Raw genomic sequence first — 16,950 nt, forward strand, 5'->3', positions numbered from 1 at the left:
ATATTGAGGTCCATAAAGGTGATGTTCTACATCATCCTCAAATAGCTCCTCTCTACTTAGTCACCAACCACTTTATCAGTCACTCTGCAACCACCAGAGAGAAATGACACCCGTGCCAACAGCTCAGCTCCAGAATAAACAAAGAAGCCCTGAAAGCCCTCTCTTAACTTATTCTTTCCTAGTTCAGCCATGGTTCAGATTTTTCGCTCAGCTTGGCAAATCACATCTCTCCAGAGGGAGGCCAGAAACTGCAGCAAAAATAATGGATGGCGCTGCTTCCTCAGGAAGGCCCTCCATACATCCAGGCTGCCCCAGGCAGGTGCTGTCCACATGGGGGTGGGCCCACGTGCTTTCAGGCATTCTCCGCACCCCAGTGGAAACAACTGGAAGGGTCTCACCGACTTGGCAAGCGAATCTCACAACACTACTCTGCGTGCTGACAGATACCACCTCTGTCTGCACAAGTCCCACTTTCCAGAACAACAGTGAGAAACATTTGCAACTTCAGAGATGATAAGAGCAACTGTCAAAGCAGACACAGAAGGATTAGGAAGGCAATTCAAAGGGCCTTGTCAGAGGACACCAGAGATCTGCCACAGCCAATCAGAGCTGGGGGGAGGGCACCGACAATATCAACACCAGACACACCATGTGCCCTCTGGACAGAAGGCAGAGACGGTGCTCTGCAGGCGCTGCCCTGAACCTCGTGTTTGCAGAGACCAGGCAGCAGACTCTGGTACCCTTGCAGTTCATGGGGGGAATTGTCTCTCACCCCCTCCAACCTTCAGAATTCTTTTGGTTGCAAGTAACAGAAACTACAATTCAAACTTACTCAAGCCAAACAAAGGAAGAGGAGGAAGAGCAGAGGGGAAGGAGGGAGGGCGGAGTGGCTCATTCAACTGAAAAGTCCAGAATCTGGGTCAGATTCGGGACACAAATGACATCATTATATGATTCAGTCTTGCTCTCCTCCCTACTCGGTTCTTATTTCCTCCGGGTGGGCTCCACACTCACCGGCCTCTTTCCTTTGCACAGAAGTAAGACTCTCAGGAGGCTACTATATTCTTTTCAACCTCCAGAGAAAAGCAATGTTTTTTTCTCCAATATGCTCAAGGGACTTGAAACTCCTTGTCTAGAGTCTCCTACATGTACCTGGAGCTCCACTCACACCAAATGGATGCAGAGAGGGTTCTCCAATGAAAAGAGAACTTTGACACCAGAAGGGAAGGTGGATTCTAGAAAGGCAAAAATGATAGCACAAACTTCGGTCAGGTAACTGCAGTTTGACAATGAGCTGACATGACAAGTTTAAAGGGTGTTCTTCTGGCTGCTCAGCATCTCATCTCTGTCTTATGTAGAACTGCCAATTAGAGGGACGTTGGCCAATCAGATCCACTATCCTGGGAAATGTAACTTTTAGTGTAGAGATACAAAAGTTAGTTGGAGCTGAATCATCCAATGGCAAAGTCCTAATGAGATGCACTAGACAGCCTGTTTCTAAGATCACCAAGGGTTCTTGGAGGTCTCGCATCCTGCCCTTTCAGACGTCTAGTCACTCAATCCTTCCTTCAAGTCTGTGGTCTATTCAGTGTATACCCATAGTTTTCTTTCATTGCCTATATTACTTAAGGCCAGTTTCTGCTGAGTCAGCCCCGGAGTCTGACTACAACTGGGCTAGTCCAAACACACTCATAATAGTCCACAGTACCTTAGACATTCAGAACTGGAGCTAAGCTTTTGTCAAAATCCACGTCTGGCTCTGAATAAAAAATAATCCCAAAACACCGCTGTTTCTGTTGCAGAGGTAGGGCCATGAGAGGCTGTGGTCCCCAAATACACTAACCAAACCTGGATTCATGCTGCATAGTCCTTTGATATTTATTCCTGAGTGTGCTGAAATCAACTAGTCAGAGCAGGGCAAAGCTCTCAGTCATTTTCCATTCATATAACCATATACTCATTAATTAGATGATAATTTATTTATCAAGCACCTACTCTATGCCAAACATTAGAAACAGCACTGAAGGCACCATGCTGAGCAAAAACAGACATGTTTCTTAAAGAGGCTTGACAGAGGAAGTCCAAAAATTTAAAAAAACATACACTTTGTGTTGGCTTCCTAATGCTGTCATAAGAAAGTAACATAAACTAGGTGGCTGAAAACAACAGAAATTCATACTTTCACTGTTCTGGAGGCCAGACATCTGAAATCAAGGAGCTGGGAGGGCAGAGCTCCCTCTGAAAGCTCTGAAAGAAGACCCTTCCTGCCTCTCCCAGCTTCTGGCATTCCTTGGGTTGGAGACAACTCCCTTGATCTCTGCCTCCATTTTTCTTTTATTGTTGTTCAAGTACAGTTGTCTCCATTTTTACCCCACCATGGCCCCCCACCCCACCCATCCCCATCTCCCACTCTAAAACCTACCCCCTTTGGCTTTGTCCATGTGTCCTTTATACATTCTCCTTGATGGACCTTCCCCTATTTTCTCCCATTATTCCTCCCCCCCTCCCCGCTGGTTACTGTCAGTTTGTTCTATATTTTAATGTCTCTGGTTATATTTTGCTTGCTTGTTTGTTTTGTTGATAAGGTTCCACCTATAGGTGAGATCATATGGTATTTGTCACCACCTGGCTTATCTCTGCCTCCATCTTCACATAGTCTTCACCCCTGTGTGTCCCCGTATCCTCTTCTCTTCTGGTAAGGACAGCAGACATTGTGTTTAGAGCCCACCCTAAATCCAGGATGATTTCACCTCAAGGATCTTAGCTAATTATATCTGCAAAAGCCCTGTTTCCAAATAAGGTCACATTCTGAGGTTCCCAGTGGACTTGAATATTTGGGATATACTATTCAACCCACCACATAACTTAATATGTAATTAGAAACTAAATGAGACCAGGGACAGGGAAAAATAGGATCTTATGAGTAGATAAGAAAGGAGTTCAAGCTAAACTATAAAAATAGTAGTTTTCTCATGATGTATAACAAACTACCACAAACTGAGAAGCTTAAAACATTATCCACCTAATATCTCAAACTTCTGTAGGTCAGAACTCTGGGCATGGTGTGGCTAGATTCTCTACCCAGGGTCTAAGAAGCCGAAATTCAGGTGTCAACCAGACTAAGCTCTAGATTGGAGTCTCTGAGAAACAATCACTTCTAAGCTCCCATCAGAGGGTTGGAAGAAATCAGTTCCTAGTGATTGTAGGACTGAGGCCCCTGTTTCTGTGTTGGCTGACTGCTGGGGACTGGGCTCAACTCTGAGAGACTACCCACATTCCTTGTCACAGCATCCCCTCCCTCTTTAAAGCCAGCAAAAGAAAATCTCCTTTGTGTTGACTTTCCATGATTCAAGTCTCTTTCTTCCAGAAAAGCCTAGCCTCTTTTTGAGGTTTACCAGATTGGGTTAGGCTCACCCAGGTTAGGCTCCACATCTGAACATCCACCACCTATGTGCAAACTTCATTACATTTGCAAAATCCCTTCACAGCAGCACCTAGGTTAGTGTTTCACCGAATAACTGGAGGCAGGTATATTTTGGGGCAAGAGTCTTAGGGGTCATCTTAGAATTCTACTACCATGGTGGGTTAGGGAAAGCTCGCCTGAAGAAGTCCTAATGGAGCTGGGACCTACAAGATGCCTTAGTTAGATGAGGAGAGAGAAGGAACACGGTGGCCAGAATAACAGTGAAGAGGAAAGCTGCCCTCATGAAGGGAGAAGAAACCCCACATGGCAAGAGGGCAGAAAAGGAGGTGAGATTTGAGAAAGGTGTGGATGGTAGCCTGGGCCACATCATCCAGGGCCACATAGGCCATGTAAGGCGCAAAAGGTCTTGAGTGCTGCCCTCTGTGGGAGCCAGTTTAGAGCCACAGGCTGAGGGATAATCTCTCTCAGCCATCTATAGAATTGGGGACTCGGGAAAAAGTCAAAGGTACAGAGGTGATAGTCAACATATTTACTAGGTGATTAGATGGGGACCCCAGCCTTAGTGCTGGGCCATGCTCCCTTCTGCAGCTCCTGACTGCGTTGCCATTAACCCACTGGTTGCTGGTTTGTAGGGAAGCCCAAGAGGTTCTAGGGAGGGAACAGTGGAGTGGTGAACATGTAATCCATCACCCAAGTGGAACAGTTGAAAGAGTGTCAGAGGACACTGTATTAATCACACAGGGTACCAGATGTAACTCAGGAATGTCCCAGCAAAGCAGGAATAACAGCCACCTCAGTCTTTTGGAACTCAAGGCAGTGACTATTTACCATCTAAAAAGAAAAGCAATTTAAAAAATACGTTAATAAAGTAGAGCCCTGTCCCTGCCCATTAACTGCATATCAGCACTGTGCACTCCAAGTTAACAGATTGGAATTCAGTCACTAATCTGACACTAACTGTCACTCTGGGAAATTGTTCTCATACCTCAATTTCCTCTACTTTGAAAGTAAGTTTATTGCTGTTTCTCCTGAACTCATTCCATGTGAATTCCATTTAAATGGATTTATGTGTAAGCATTTCTTTCTTTTTCAATGTGTAAATTGCAAAACATTTCCTGTGCCTTTCCATTGTGATAGCACTGGGGAGAAATTTGATAAGACAAATAAAAATTCCTGAAGGAACAATAGTGAGAATTGTGCCGAGAGATATTATATAAGGTCTGAGGTCGTTTAATCCTAGAGCCTAAAGCCCTGGACCATGTCTCCAGTTCCTGTGTCCAAAGGCCGTTCTCTGTGGGAAGTCAACCAGCTGTTGCTCAGCTCTGCTCCGGGTGGAGAAGAGAAAATCTCCACTGATTCCATGGGGGAGCATTCCTCACCCTTCCCCATCTATCAGCATTTCACCCGTTACGCAGAGCCCACCTCAGAGGCTACATCCTTGGGAATTCTGGGCTCACGACACCAGCTGGTGACTCTTAATCCCTCAAGTTATAGACTTTGTCTTTTGTGCACATCACATGATAAATATTTTATTGCATAACACACCGTTCAATAAGTGCCTGTTTTTCACAATGTACAATACTGTATGGCTTCTCACCACCAAATCCTAGAGTATAACAAATTGTGCTAATCAGCTTGAGCCCCTCACTTTGGGGGGCCCTCAACTGCTGCTGGGACCAGGTGGCTAAAGTTTCACATGACAGGGGTGAAGGGTAAGAGTTGCCAGCTGGTTGAAAACCTATCTGAGTCCGGGGCACACCCATCAGCGCATCCTAGCCACCATTCCATAGGCATCACTAGGGTACGTTGACTTTCCTTCTCTTGCCTTCCAACCTACCCTTGAACTTCATCTCAACTGTAATATTTCCTAAAGAGCATGGGGAAACTCCTCATGGTGGTGCCCCTATGCCTTAAAGTCTTTAGGAACATCCCTCAGTACCGCAGCCTCTAAAGCAAGTGTTAGCAAAATGCTTCCGCAAATGGACAGATAGTAAAATGAACATCTTCAACTTGCAGGCCCGATGGACTCTGTAGAAGTTACTCAGCTCTGCCACTGTAGTGGGAACCACCTTAGACGGCTAATATGTAAATCAATGAGTGTGTCTTTCCCCAATAAAACTTTGTTGACAAAAACAGACAGCAGGCTGTATTTTGCCCACAGGCCGTAGTTTGCTGTTCTAGTTTAACTTAGTATCCTACCAGTATGTAAGCATGTGAAGTTCAAACCGCCTGATTCATCCAATAGTTGAATCTCATATTTTTGACCTCTCCCCCCATACACACACGTTAGGCCCCTAATTTTTCAATGACAGTTAACTATCAATTTTACAGGGTGGCTCCTCAGTCTAGCCTCATGGGAAAAAAATGTATGCATATCTACTCAATATTCATATTTTCCTATTTCTACAAAGCTTTATGCCTCTAATGATGGAAAAAGTAATGCAAATAATTTTTATCCCTGGAGTCATTTGAAAATACAAACATGTGTAGAGAAAATTGCAAGGTTTGAGCATTCATTGCAGTACATTAGTGTTGGCTGACTAGTCACAGCAGAGTTTGTGTGAATGAAAGTCTTGTCTAGTTGTCTGTTTAATAGTACTTTTTCTATGATCTGGGTTTACGAGACAATATGAATTTCTTCTCTGTCACAATGGCTGGCATGGATTCTACATTTCAGTAAGTTCTTGTTACTAGATTATAATAGAAAATTAAATGTTGGATCTCTGCTGGACCACCTCGGAGTCAGAAAACCTTCATGTTCTTCCTCCCTTGGGGAGTCTGGGAGTCGGTGTAAATGAATTGCTGACTTTTCATCAAAGCCTCCAATGACTTGGTCACTAAATCCATCAGCTGAAATAACCCAAGTCTTAACCTTGGAGAGATTGGTTGGTAAGGGAGCACAGAATCCCATCATGCCTGTAAACCCAACGACTTCTTCCTGTTCGTATGATATTGTCCTGTTTACTCCCTACCACCATTGTTGGTCTATAGATTTTCGTCCTTTTTTCTTGTAGGTACTATCTTTTTCAACTCCCTGTTTCTAGACCTTTTTTCCCCACATTACCCAATTCTTATTCTGCACCACAAATAAGTGCCCCTCCACTTTAAGGTCTTCCCTCAAAATCCTGGCTGTGCTTCAACCTTTTCATCACAACAATGCATATGTTAAAATTCTCTGTAGTGATTAGCAGTCAAGGCTGGCACAGGATTTATGGGGAAGAGCATGAGGGTCTGAGCTACATCTTGATGTAACAGCTGAAGAGAATCCATTAGTCACTAATTACTCACTAAACTGGTCCTCAGTGTGGGGGCTGCTTGGTTCCAGGGTCAAAGTTGAGACATCCGAGTCACCCTTACTTTTGACAATCCATGCGTAACTCTTCCTGCCAGCGAGCAGGCCAAGGCCGGAGCCTCAAATCAACACAGCAGCACTTTCAAACATGAAACACACAGGCCGATGCCCTCTGAACTCCCTGTGGGAAGAAGTGTCTCTGAGGTCAAATGGGTTTTCTTTTGAACCACAGAAATTATGTTTTCTTGAAAGACATAGGAGAAGTTGTAATATGAAAAGAATTCCATAAATAAAGGTTGTTAAGATGCCAGAAAATAGTCAAATGATAGTCATACAAAACAGAGACCTTGTTGAATTTTCAAACAAGCCTCCTTCACCTTAATAGGAAAAACATGTTTGTTAAGCCCATGGGCCCAATTCTGCTTTCAGTAAAAATCCAGAAACTCTGCTTAAGTCCATGAACTGTGTGTGTATGGGGGCCGGGGAGAGGGGGGAGCAGGGGGTTGTTTTCGGGGTAATGGGAGAAGACAGGGATGAGCAAAGGAGTAAGATAATGCTTCACGGGAGGGTTAGAACCTGGAATGAGGACCAGCCTGTGTTCAGCAAATACAGGTGTGGTCCTTACACCAACAGGACCACATTCAAGATGTTCACGGCCAGTACCCATTCTGGTCAATACTCATGCAGTGCGGTTGTTACCTATTTTTAATATCATATTCAAATATGCGCCTCCTAAAATTTCTCAGCACCCTAAAGCCTAATTCACCTACCAGTTTAAATTTTCTAGAGAGTCTCAAAAGAGCTTCCTAATTCAAAGAGAAATCATAAATCATTTTATAGGGACCATTTTCTTTATTTTTTCTGAATCAGATATCCATTATCTTTCTTTCACATTGTTACTCATTATGGATCACAAAAAAAAAAAAAAAAAAAAAAAACATACACACACATTGAATGGTGGATGGTTAAATGCCAATAAGACACAAACATTTAAATGTACGAGATCAAAGAAAGAAGACAGTTTGTAGTAGTCATTTGCTATTTCATTTGGGTATTATTAGTAGTAGTATATCAATTCATGCCATGAAAATTCACATTTTAAGAACTGAGCTATTCTAAGAATGAGGAACATATGTTGTCATATATTCAGAATGGCTGCTACTCAGACTCTAACTCTCTAAGTAGCTCAGTCGGAAAAGGGGTGTTTGATGATTTACCACAGTCAGATAGTGGAAAGGCAGAGGGCCCTCTAAACTAGGCATGGCAAGGACTCGGGTCAGTCCCTTCTCTCTCCGAACCTCAGCTCTGCATCTCAGTGCAGTTCAAGCCCCTGTTGTCATGCTTCTCTGCTTGCTTGGGACAGGGCCACTGATAGGTCAAAAGTCACACATCCTTACAGCCTTCGGCCAAAGAGTAAAGATGGTTCCCTCTTTTCAGCTTCAGTTTTTAGTGTCTGGGGAAAGGATAAGGATATCCTCTCATCTCAAGTGTTATATCTGAAGAGCACTAAGAAGACAGCTTTCTGTCTTAACATGTGACGTTTAACCATCATGTCCTGTTAACCATTAAAAGGTCTGGATTCACTGGTAAATATTAGTGACTTATCATTAAACAATAGTCTACTATATTCAATAAGCATGCAATGGAATAGAAGACCTGTCTGGGGAGGCAGATGCCAGAAGTTCAAGAGTATGGCCCTTGGATTCAGACCTGCTGGGCTTGAATCTGGTGTAGCTGCTCTCTGGACAGGTAGCCCTGGCACAGGTACTTACACTCTCTAAGCCTTGGAGTCTTCAGATGTGAGACAGCAATGACACTTACCCAGAAAAGGGGTTTGTCAATATTAAATTTCAAATCAATACTTGACCCAGTAAGATAGTCGTCAAAATTTCACACTAAGTTAATCCTCTTCTTTCATTATTCAGCATAGTGTTAAATCATTGATCTAAATGAGCTGGTCAAAGGCAACGAGAATATTCTGCCCCCCACCCCAGGATAAATTTTGGTAATTTTTAGTAGACATATAAATGCCCACTGTATTCTGATTCCACATCATCTCCCACCAGCCACCTCACATGACCACACAAGAGTACTGGCCTTTCTATGAACTAGACCTGTGTTGACTCCAAGCCCCTGGCCTTTTGCACATAAGTGTCCTCTGCCAGCATTGTCCTCCCATGCCCACTCCCCCAAGAACATCTTGATGTATCTTTGAAGTCTTAGCTTCTGTGACTTCCTCTGGCTTCCCCAAGGAAATGTGGATTTCTTTCCTTGATTTATCTGCCTCAGTGATAACAACCATCATCTTGTATTGTAATTGTTAAGACATTCATTTCCTTCTACTAGAATGTAAAAGGAGGCAGCTTCTTCTCACTTAATTGTTATATTTTCCTAGATCCAACAATAACCAAAATATAGTAGAGCTTAATAAATGCTGTTGAATAAAGGGGGAGATTCATTTTCTTTTCACTCAAAGTTTGCAGCATTGTAACATGAAAAGTGATGGCATTTTTTTCCCAGATAAGAAAAATGTCACAAGATTGCCAGACCCAAATTCATTTGAACACAAAAGTGTTGTTGGACAATAGATGCCATCATTCAGTTACCCCCTCAAAGTCATAGCCATTTCTAGTTCACTTCTAAGGGCTTAGTGCATAATCCCTCTAATCCTAAAGGTAATATACTCTTTCATCTGATAGGAATTCCCCCTTGTTTTAACAAGTGTGATCAGCCCCCCCCACCCCGAAACATTTGCAAATCCCATTCAGAAAGGGAGCTCAGTACAGCACATAAACGGCCACATACATAATATCACAGGCAGTACGAAGGAAATATTATAGGGCTGCCCAGCTCCAACATCTCCCTATTTCCAACAGATGTCAGGAACCCTTTCTCTCTTCATAATGTGCTTTACATGAACAGGTTTCGTTATTCCTTAGGATAAAAAGATGTTGATGGTTTAAACTTTCAAAATATACTATATATTGTATATATCTCCCCCGAGGAAGATCTAGATATATGTATATGCTGTCTTGCACATAAAAATGATTATTAAACACTAAAATGATCTGGTATGTTGACTCTCCTATAGCTCCTTTCTTTGTTTGTTTTTTGTCTCTCTGCACTCACAACCCAGGGTTAAAGGTGAGACCTTTCCAATAATTGCTCTGAGAATACTTTTAAATTTCTATTTACCCTAGGCAATTTGAGAAGTTAGAATCTTTATAAGGTAAGCTTAAGATCTTAAAACACTTGCCTCGTCAGTCTGAAACAGAGGAATACTCATGCCACTGAAGTTCCAGAGCGTTTTTAAGAGAATTTTTCTCCTCGACACCTCTAAAGCAATCATACCTAAAAGTGTCCCTAACCTCATTGAATGTGCATTATGTGAAAACCCTGAAGGAAACAGTTTTAAGAATAAAATATATCAAATAGACCACATGTGAATTTTGTAGTAAGTGATACTGAATCGTCATCCATTCTCCTAGCCTTATTAAGGCTTTATTTCTAAAAGTAATATAATATCACAACCATGATTCATGAATTAGAACTTCAGCTATTTTCTCACATATAAGCAAAAATGATTTTTTTGCGCAAATGCTTTGAGATTGCTTCATTTATTCAACTACTCGATTTTGTACAAAAGTTACATATGGTATCCCCTGGCAGATATGGCAGGTATGGCTAAAATATACAGTCCACTGTGTGCAGTCATGGTTCTCAAAAATGTTACAGTCAAAGAGCAAATGTGAGACGTATCTAAGAATAATGATAAGACAAAGGACTTCGTAAGTGGCATGAACAAGTGGCATGAACGATGCCCATCACAGGCACTCAGAGGAGACTGGCAGACTGGAACAAGGAGACTCCACGGTGGCCCGTGCACTGAACACTGAACAACGGGGTAGCTTTCTGATAGACAGAGATGGCAACCGAGCATTCTAAGCAAAAAAATAAATAAATAAAAGTGTGAAAATAAAGGCACAAAGCTGAGGAGCAAAGTCGTGTTCGGAAGTCCACAGATATTCGACACAAGAAGTCTCAAGATGCAAGTCATGTGCTAGATCCAGACCGCAGACACGGTTTGCTCATTAGCCTTCCTGTCGCCCATTTTCAGTCAGTTGGCAATATTTAAAAGTGGGTAAATTTACATAAAAATCCAAATGCCCAAGATCCAGCCATAGTCAGCAAACATTTTCCCACAATCGGCTGGAGCTTAGCAGAAGCATTTAGGCCCCCTTCAGTTTATCACGGTCCCCCCACCCCCATCACACCACCACACCCCGGGTACTAATTTTCATTTCCCAAATGGCCCTATAGCCATAGGTTTAATAGGTGACCCCACATATAAACCAATTCATCAAAGAGATCTTTAGGGAAATAGTAATTAATGGACAATATTTGAGAGTAAAAAAGAATCCAAGTTATGGAGAACATTTAATACCATGCTAAAGAGTTAGGATTTAATTAACAGAAATCACAAAGACTTTAGGAGTAAAATGATCAAAATGGTAGTTGAAGGAATTCCATCTGGGGGAAGGGAGGATGTCTTAGAATGTAGAAATTGAAAGCCCGTAACAGCAACCAAAGTCAAAATTTACTAAGACCTAAAAATCAACTGATGTTTTCAGAAACTATTAAAACTTAATATACATCATCCTCAAGTTCAAATTTTCACATCCTACTAGTTGTGTGACCTCAGAAAAATTATTTAACCTTTCTTGGCCTCCATTCTCCACCAATGAAATAGTGTTAAAAATCATGTATACGTATTTGTGAGCATTAAATGAGTTAAATCATTTAAGTGCTAACAACAGTACTTAGCACACAGAAATGACTCAACTGGTAAGTATGAGTTTTTTTACTTAATTCTCAAATTTGCAAGATACTCATTTTTCCATCTTACAGGAGAAGAAACAGAGGTTCAGAAGTGTTAGATATTTGCTCAAGAGAAACAGATATCACTAGGGAGAGCCTTATCTCAAAAGCAGTCTAGAATCTGGACTTCTCACTATATCATGTTACCTCCTATCGAAGAAACTCTGGGGAAACGTCCTTGGTGTCTCAGCAGGTAGGTGGAATTGGGTCACTGAATGAGCCCTTCACAACCCACCCCTTCATCTGCAAACCCCGCCACCTGTTTAGAGAGACCCCCCTCCCCTCTCTCTCCTGCTGTCCAAAGCACCCCATCAGGACAGCCAGAGCAGGCCGTGTGGCTGAGACACACACACACCCTCCCCCCACCAGCTCACCACAAGTTCGTGAAGACATTCATGAAGATGCACTGGTCATCTCTATTTCCTGAGACTGAGTGCACACTATCGCACACACTCAGCATGCAACGGACATGCTAAATTAAGTGAAACAATCAAGACCATAGGATGGAAAACAAGAAGTAAAAAGACAATTCCAGATTTATAAGGCTTTATTCCACTAACACATAAGCATCTATTTACTAGTAAATATGATTTAGATACTTGAAGAGGTTTTTAATATAATTAATAATTATATCACTACTTTAACAACAATAAAAGGATAAGATCTAATTTTAAAAAGTCTTGTGTAATTTGTAAGATCCATTTCACTTCAGTGGAATCACACCTTGTCTACATGAGCTAGGGGTGTGTGTGGAAGTACGGGTGTTTGCACAATGATACGTAAAATATGTGTGATGACTCACGGGGAGAAAAGCACACCTACGACCAAATTGAATCAGGCACACAGAGAAATCATTTATAAGACATTTTCAACCCTTCCCTAGAAGAAATACACTGAGCTCTTATCAGCGGTCATCTACGCTTTGAAACAAATGTCAGGGTGGGATCGAGGAAAGAAAAAAGTAACCTATCAGTAAATAAATGGAAAATGCAAAGTACAATTTGATTCCAAAGAGTCAAATTAGGAAAAAAAAAAGTTACAGGGTAGTTAAAATTAATCCTCTGGTACTTATAACCACCTCACTTATTTTATGTTCACGTTGCATAGAGTTGAGTTAACAAAAAGGTAGGTTCCACATATTCAGCCCTAAATCCAAACACTACATAGATCCTAAAAGAGTAAGGCCTTCTTTGTGTGTGTGTATATATTTCAAAGTAAAAAACATGCATTTTGACCAATTTTAATAGAGCTCATGTTTCTTATGTCCATGGAGCTCATTTTGACAGACAAACAAGGCAATTGCCAAATCTGTCTTACCAAAATAGAATCTGGCTCTGAAATCTAACATAGCAGCGATTAACCCAAAGTGCACATCAAATCACTTTGACTGCTCATAAATGTCTTTCTCACTCACTTTCAAAAACGACAACTGATAGTTGATAAAACTGGATATGCACCCAGCTATAAACATCAGTTGTTTATCTGGCTATCATTAGCTTCCTCACCTTCAGCAACATCATCTGGGACTCTCGGAGTCTTCATGGGACACACCTTTGGATATACTAAAGAAGCCACAAGCCTCACTGTGTATTCCCAAATTTTCTTCACACCAATTATTTATTTACCATGTCGGACACAAGAAACATTTTTTCTCATGTCATTTTGACATTGATGGTTATCTGTGTCTTCTGCTCCTTCTCCCCTTGCTTCTCCTACTGTCCAGCTCAATGTATCCCCTGGGACACCCTGGTCTTTCATAGAATGCATTCCTCAAAACTCCAGTGTCGTGGAATACTCCACCGGACAGCTACGTCATTACCAGAGAGACTGCCGAACATTGAACGTGCCTATAGCAGAGGATCTGAAAAGTCCTGCAATAGAAAAGCTGCATTCACTTGGTTTGACCTGATATATCGAACCCTGTGTCTCTATTTATTTATTTTTGAATTAAGTAACCAATTAGTCTTCCTCCCTTCCTCCTGTTCTCCTTCCCTTCCTTCCTTTGTTTTTAGGAGCCCTTATTAATATCCTGGCAAAGTTTGTGTTTCTCAGGTCCCATGCTGGGAAACACAGCTCTTCATTGGAAGTTAGCTCCTCGAGGTCAGATATCAGCACTCTCCCCACCTTCCCCCTCCCCCTTCAAAAATAAAATACAATCTAGCACCTTTCCCGGGTAATGCCGGTAGGACTACCATTCTTCTAGGCTTTAAGTGAGACCTTGACATTCACTTTTTTGACTTCCTATTTTCAATATTTCCCAAGGCTTACTTTTCCCTTAGTTAAAATTATTTTAATATTTCTATTTTATTTGATATTTCATATTTATATTATATTTACATTTACATTTTCACATTTACGTTTTTCCCTTTTATAAAATGACTCCCCGGACATGTGCTCAAGTGGCAGGTCCATGTGGGGGCTCCGCTGCTCCACATGCCTTCCCCACACTTCCACCCAAATGAATCACACCTTCAGGTGACTCAGGTAAACCTAAATTCCTGTGCGGATATTGGTACCCAAAAGCTGGTCTTTAATCATTCTCTAACTGAGAGGCTAGAGGGCTGAATTTGGCATCTCAGTTAGATTGGATACTTCTTGATGCTTCTTATCATTTGTTTTCCATTCTTTACAATGCACACAACATCTATGTGGAATGAACGTAATAAATGGTTAAAAGGAAAAGCAATGGAAAAGCAATTGAGCAGGAGAATTAAGCACTCTCTTTTAGAATGCTTTCCTCAATCCTAGCAAGTTGGCTTCATCTCCCTTATTTAGGCGCTCTGCCGAGCAAGGTCAGACTGCCCAGGTGAGAGACTAGTTCAAAATCAGGAAGCCTCAGAGGTTTGATGCTGAGGAAAGCTTCCCACAATAACACTCAGACTGGAAACACTTCGAGGTTCCAATTTCCTCTGAGGATAAAAGGAACAGAACGACCTGAGGCAGGTAAGAACAAACCTAGAGCCAGAAGCAGGACTCACTCTGGGGGATACATGCTTATCCATAAAATATTAGCAGACTTCATAGACTTTTTTTGGAAGGTGACATCAGAATTGCCCCCACAGGCTATTAAAGCTGGTCCTCATCCTCCCCAGCCTGCCCTGGGGTCTTCATTGCCCATAGGTTTGGGTGCCTGTGTGAGATAGCATTAAAGCCCATGGGTGCCTCAGCCTGGGCTAGTCACTCCAAACACCCAAAGCCCCATCTAACAACTCTCTTCTAACGAGTGTTTGACCTCTGATAACTGGCCTTATGAACAAAGTTCTGACAGTGACTGTGTAAGAAACATTATAATTGATTGAATTCTTAGACTGAAAACCTTTGGCTCCCTTCGATTCTGAGATTCTGCTTCACTTAAAACCATCAGGAACCTACAAATATATAAAGGGAAGAATTGTATAATTACACATGAACATTTCCAATTTGAGTTAACTATGTCCTCACAATGTGCTCTGTTTTGTTGTTTTTCCCATGAAGTTCATTCAATTATTTTGTGCCAGGAATTATCCTCAAGGGTGGAGGCACAATACTACTCAGTCTCTATCCTTAACTCACAATCAAATAAAGGCATCAAGAAGGCACAACAAAACAGAGGTCTAACCACAGAAAAGTACAGATATACAACTTTTCTGACCCTCAAAAACATCCAACCATTCCTATAGTGTAGCCTAATAAACATGTTGGCTTCACTTCTCTAATAAAGGTGTATTAGAAGTCCTGGGTGCAGGAGGGAACGGCACACTCAGTTGTGTTTGGGGAAAAGCAGAGACAGTTCTGGAAAGTCTTTTTCTAAGAAGACAGGCTGAGGTTATATCATGAGAGATGAGGGAGAACAGGTGATCTCAGGAGAGAGGTGAGGGAGAACAGGAATGAGGAATGTCAAGGACATAGGCATAAAATGGGAAAACTGCTACATTCATTTCTACCTGGCTGGAAAACAGAGAGTGAGCAGAGAGGCGGTAAGACAGGCAAAGGGCAGAGTTTTGAGAGCCCTAAGGGCTACAAAAAGGAGTTTAAACTTTATTCCAACTGGAAGTAGGAAGTCACTGAAGGTTTGCAAGCAAAGGAGTAGCATTAACAGGTGTGTTTTTAAAGAAATCCATCCAAAATAATGTGCAAGACTGATCAGGAGAATTGAGAGTGGAAACATGGAGATGGGAGACTCTACCGTAATCCAGAAAAAGCATGATGAGGACCTAAATTAAGGTAGAGAAAGTTAGTATGAAGAGGAGAGAGGTTCAAGGGGAAGTTAATAGGGAGACTCAGCAGGATTTACTGACTGACTAGAAAGGAAAAAGGGCTGAGAAGAATGTATAAAAGGGAAGGAAGAATCAAAGATGACCCTACAGGCAACACTGGCTACATGACTTGTGGAGCCCAGTGAGAATGAAATTGTTCAAAAGTATGAAGAATTGCAAGAGAGCAATGGCTGAGCACAGGGCCCTTCTGAATGGAAGCCCATGCAACTGTACTCCTTGTCCCTGAAGTCGGCCCAGTTCTAGGTTCTCACTACAGTGCTCGAGTCTATGGTGGGGTCTGTGATTAAGGTCAAGGACATGGGAGAAGGGGTGTGTGTGAGAAGAGTAAACTGAGATTTGTTTGGCTGCATTGATTCTGAAGTTCCCCGTGGACTGTCACATCTGAGTGGGATGTCAGTGTAAGGTGATGACTAGGGCAAGCACAGTGGCATCGGGCAGATCTGGGTTTAGGTCACAGCTCTTCCTCATGCAAGTCATAAGAACCTGGGTAAGTTCTTTACATGTAATGTGCCTTGGTTTTCCCCTCTGTAAACCTCACAGAGTTAGGAGAATCAAATGGAATCATGTTTTAAAGTCCTAAGTCTAGTTCTTGATATATATTGTCATTCATAAATGACATCCTCTATTGTAACTAATTCTTGTTACTATTATTATTGTGTTCAGTAGATGTAGTAGAGTAAGTTTAGAGCAGTAAATAAGGTTTGGAGAATCATGGATGCACAGGTGGCTCAAAACAGCAGCAATGGAAGAAGATAAATAGTAGTGGGAAGAAAGAATCAGTATTAACACTGATTGGGAAGGGAGGAGAGGGAGATGGAATGAGTTCTGGACCCTACCCAAGAACAGAGCTTAAACAAAGAAATGAATTGCTAATGGTGGAATATCATAATAGAGACAGACCTAAGACAAGCCTGGGGGTAAATATTTGGGGACAGAATTTCTCAGGCAGGTAGTCATTTACTCCATCAAAAGATCCTTCAGCTCTTGCTCTCTAGACATATGCTACAAATGTTCCAGATGTTTCCTTTTTTTCCCCTCCAGTCATTTCTGTGAAGTTTTCCAGCATGTTTACTAAATTATAAAATCTGGCTCTGCTTCTA

This window comes from Desmodus rotundus, chromosome 2 (assembly GCF_022682495.2).
Source record: "Desmodus rotundus isolate HL8 chromosome 2, HLdesRot8A.1, whole genome shotgun sequence".
Taxonomy (NCBI): domain Eukaryota; kingdom Metazoa; phylum Chordata; class Mammalia; order Chiroptera; family Phyllostomidae; genus Desmodus; species Desmodus rotundus.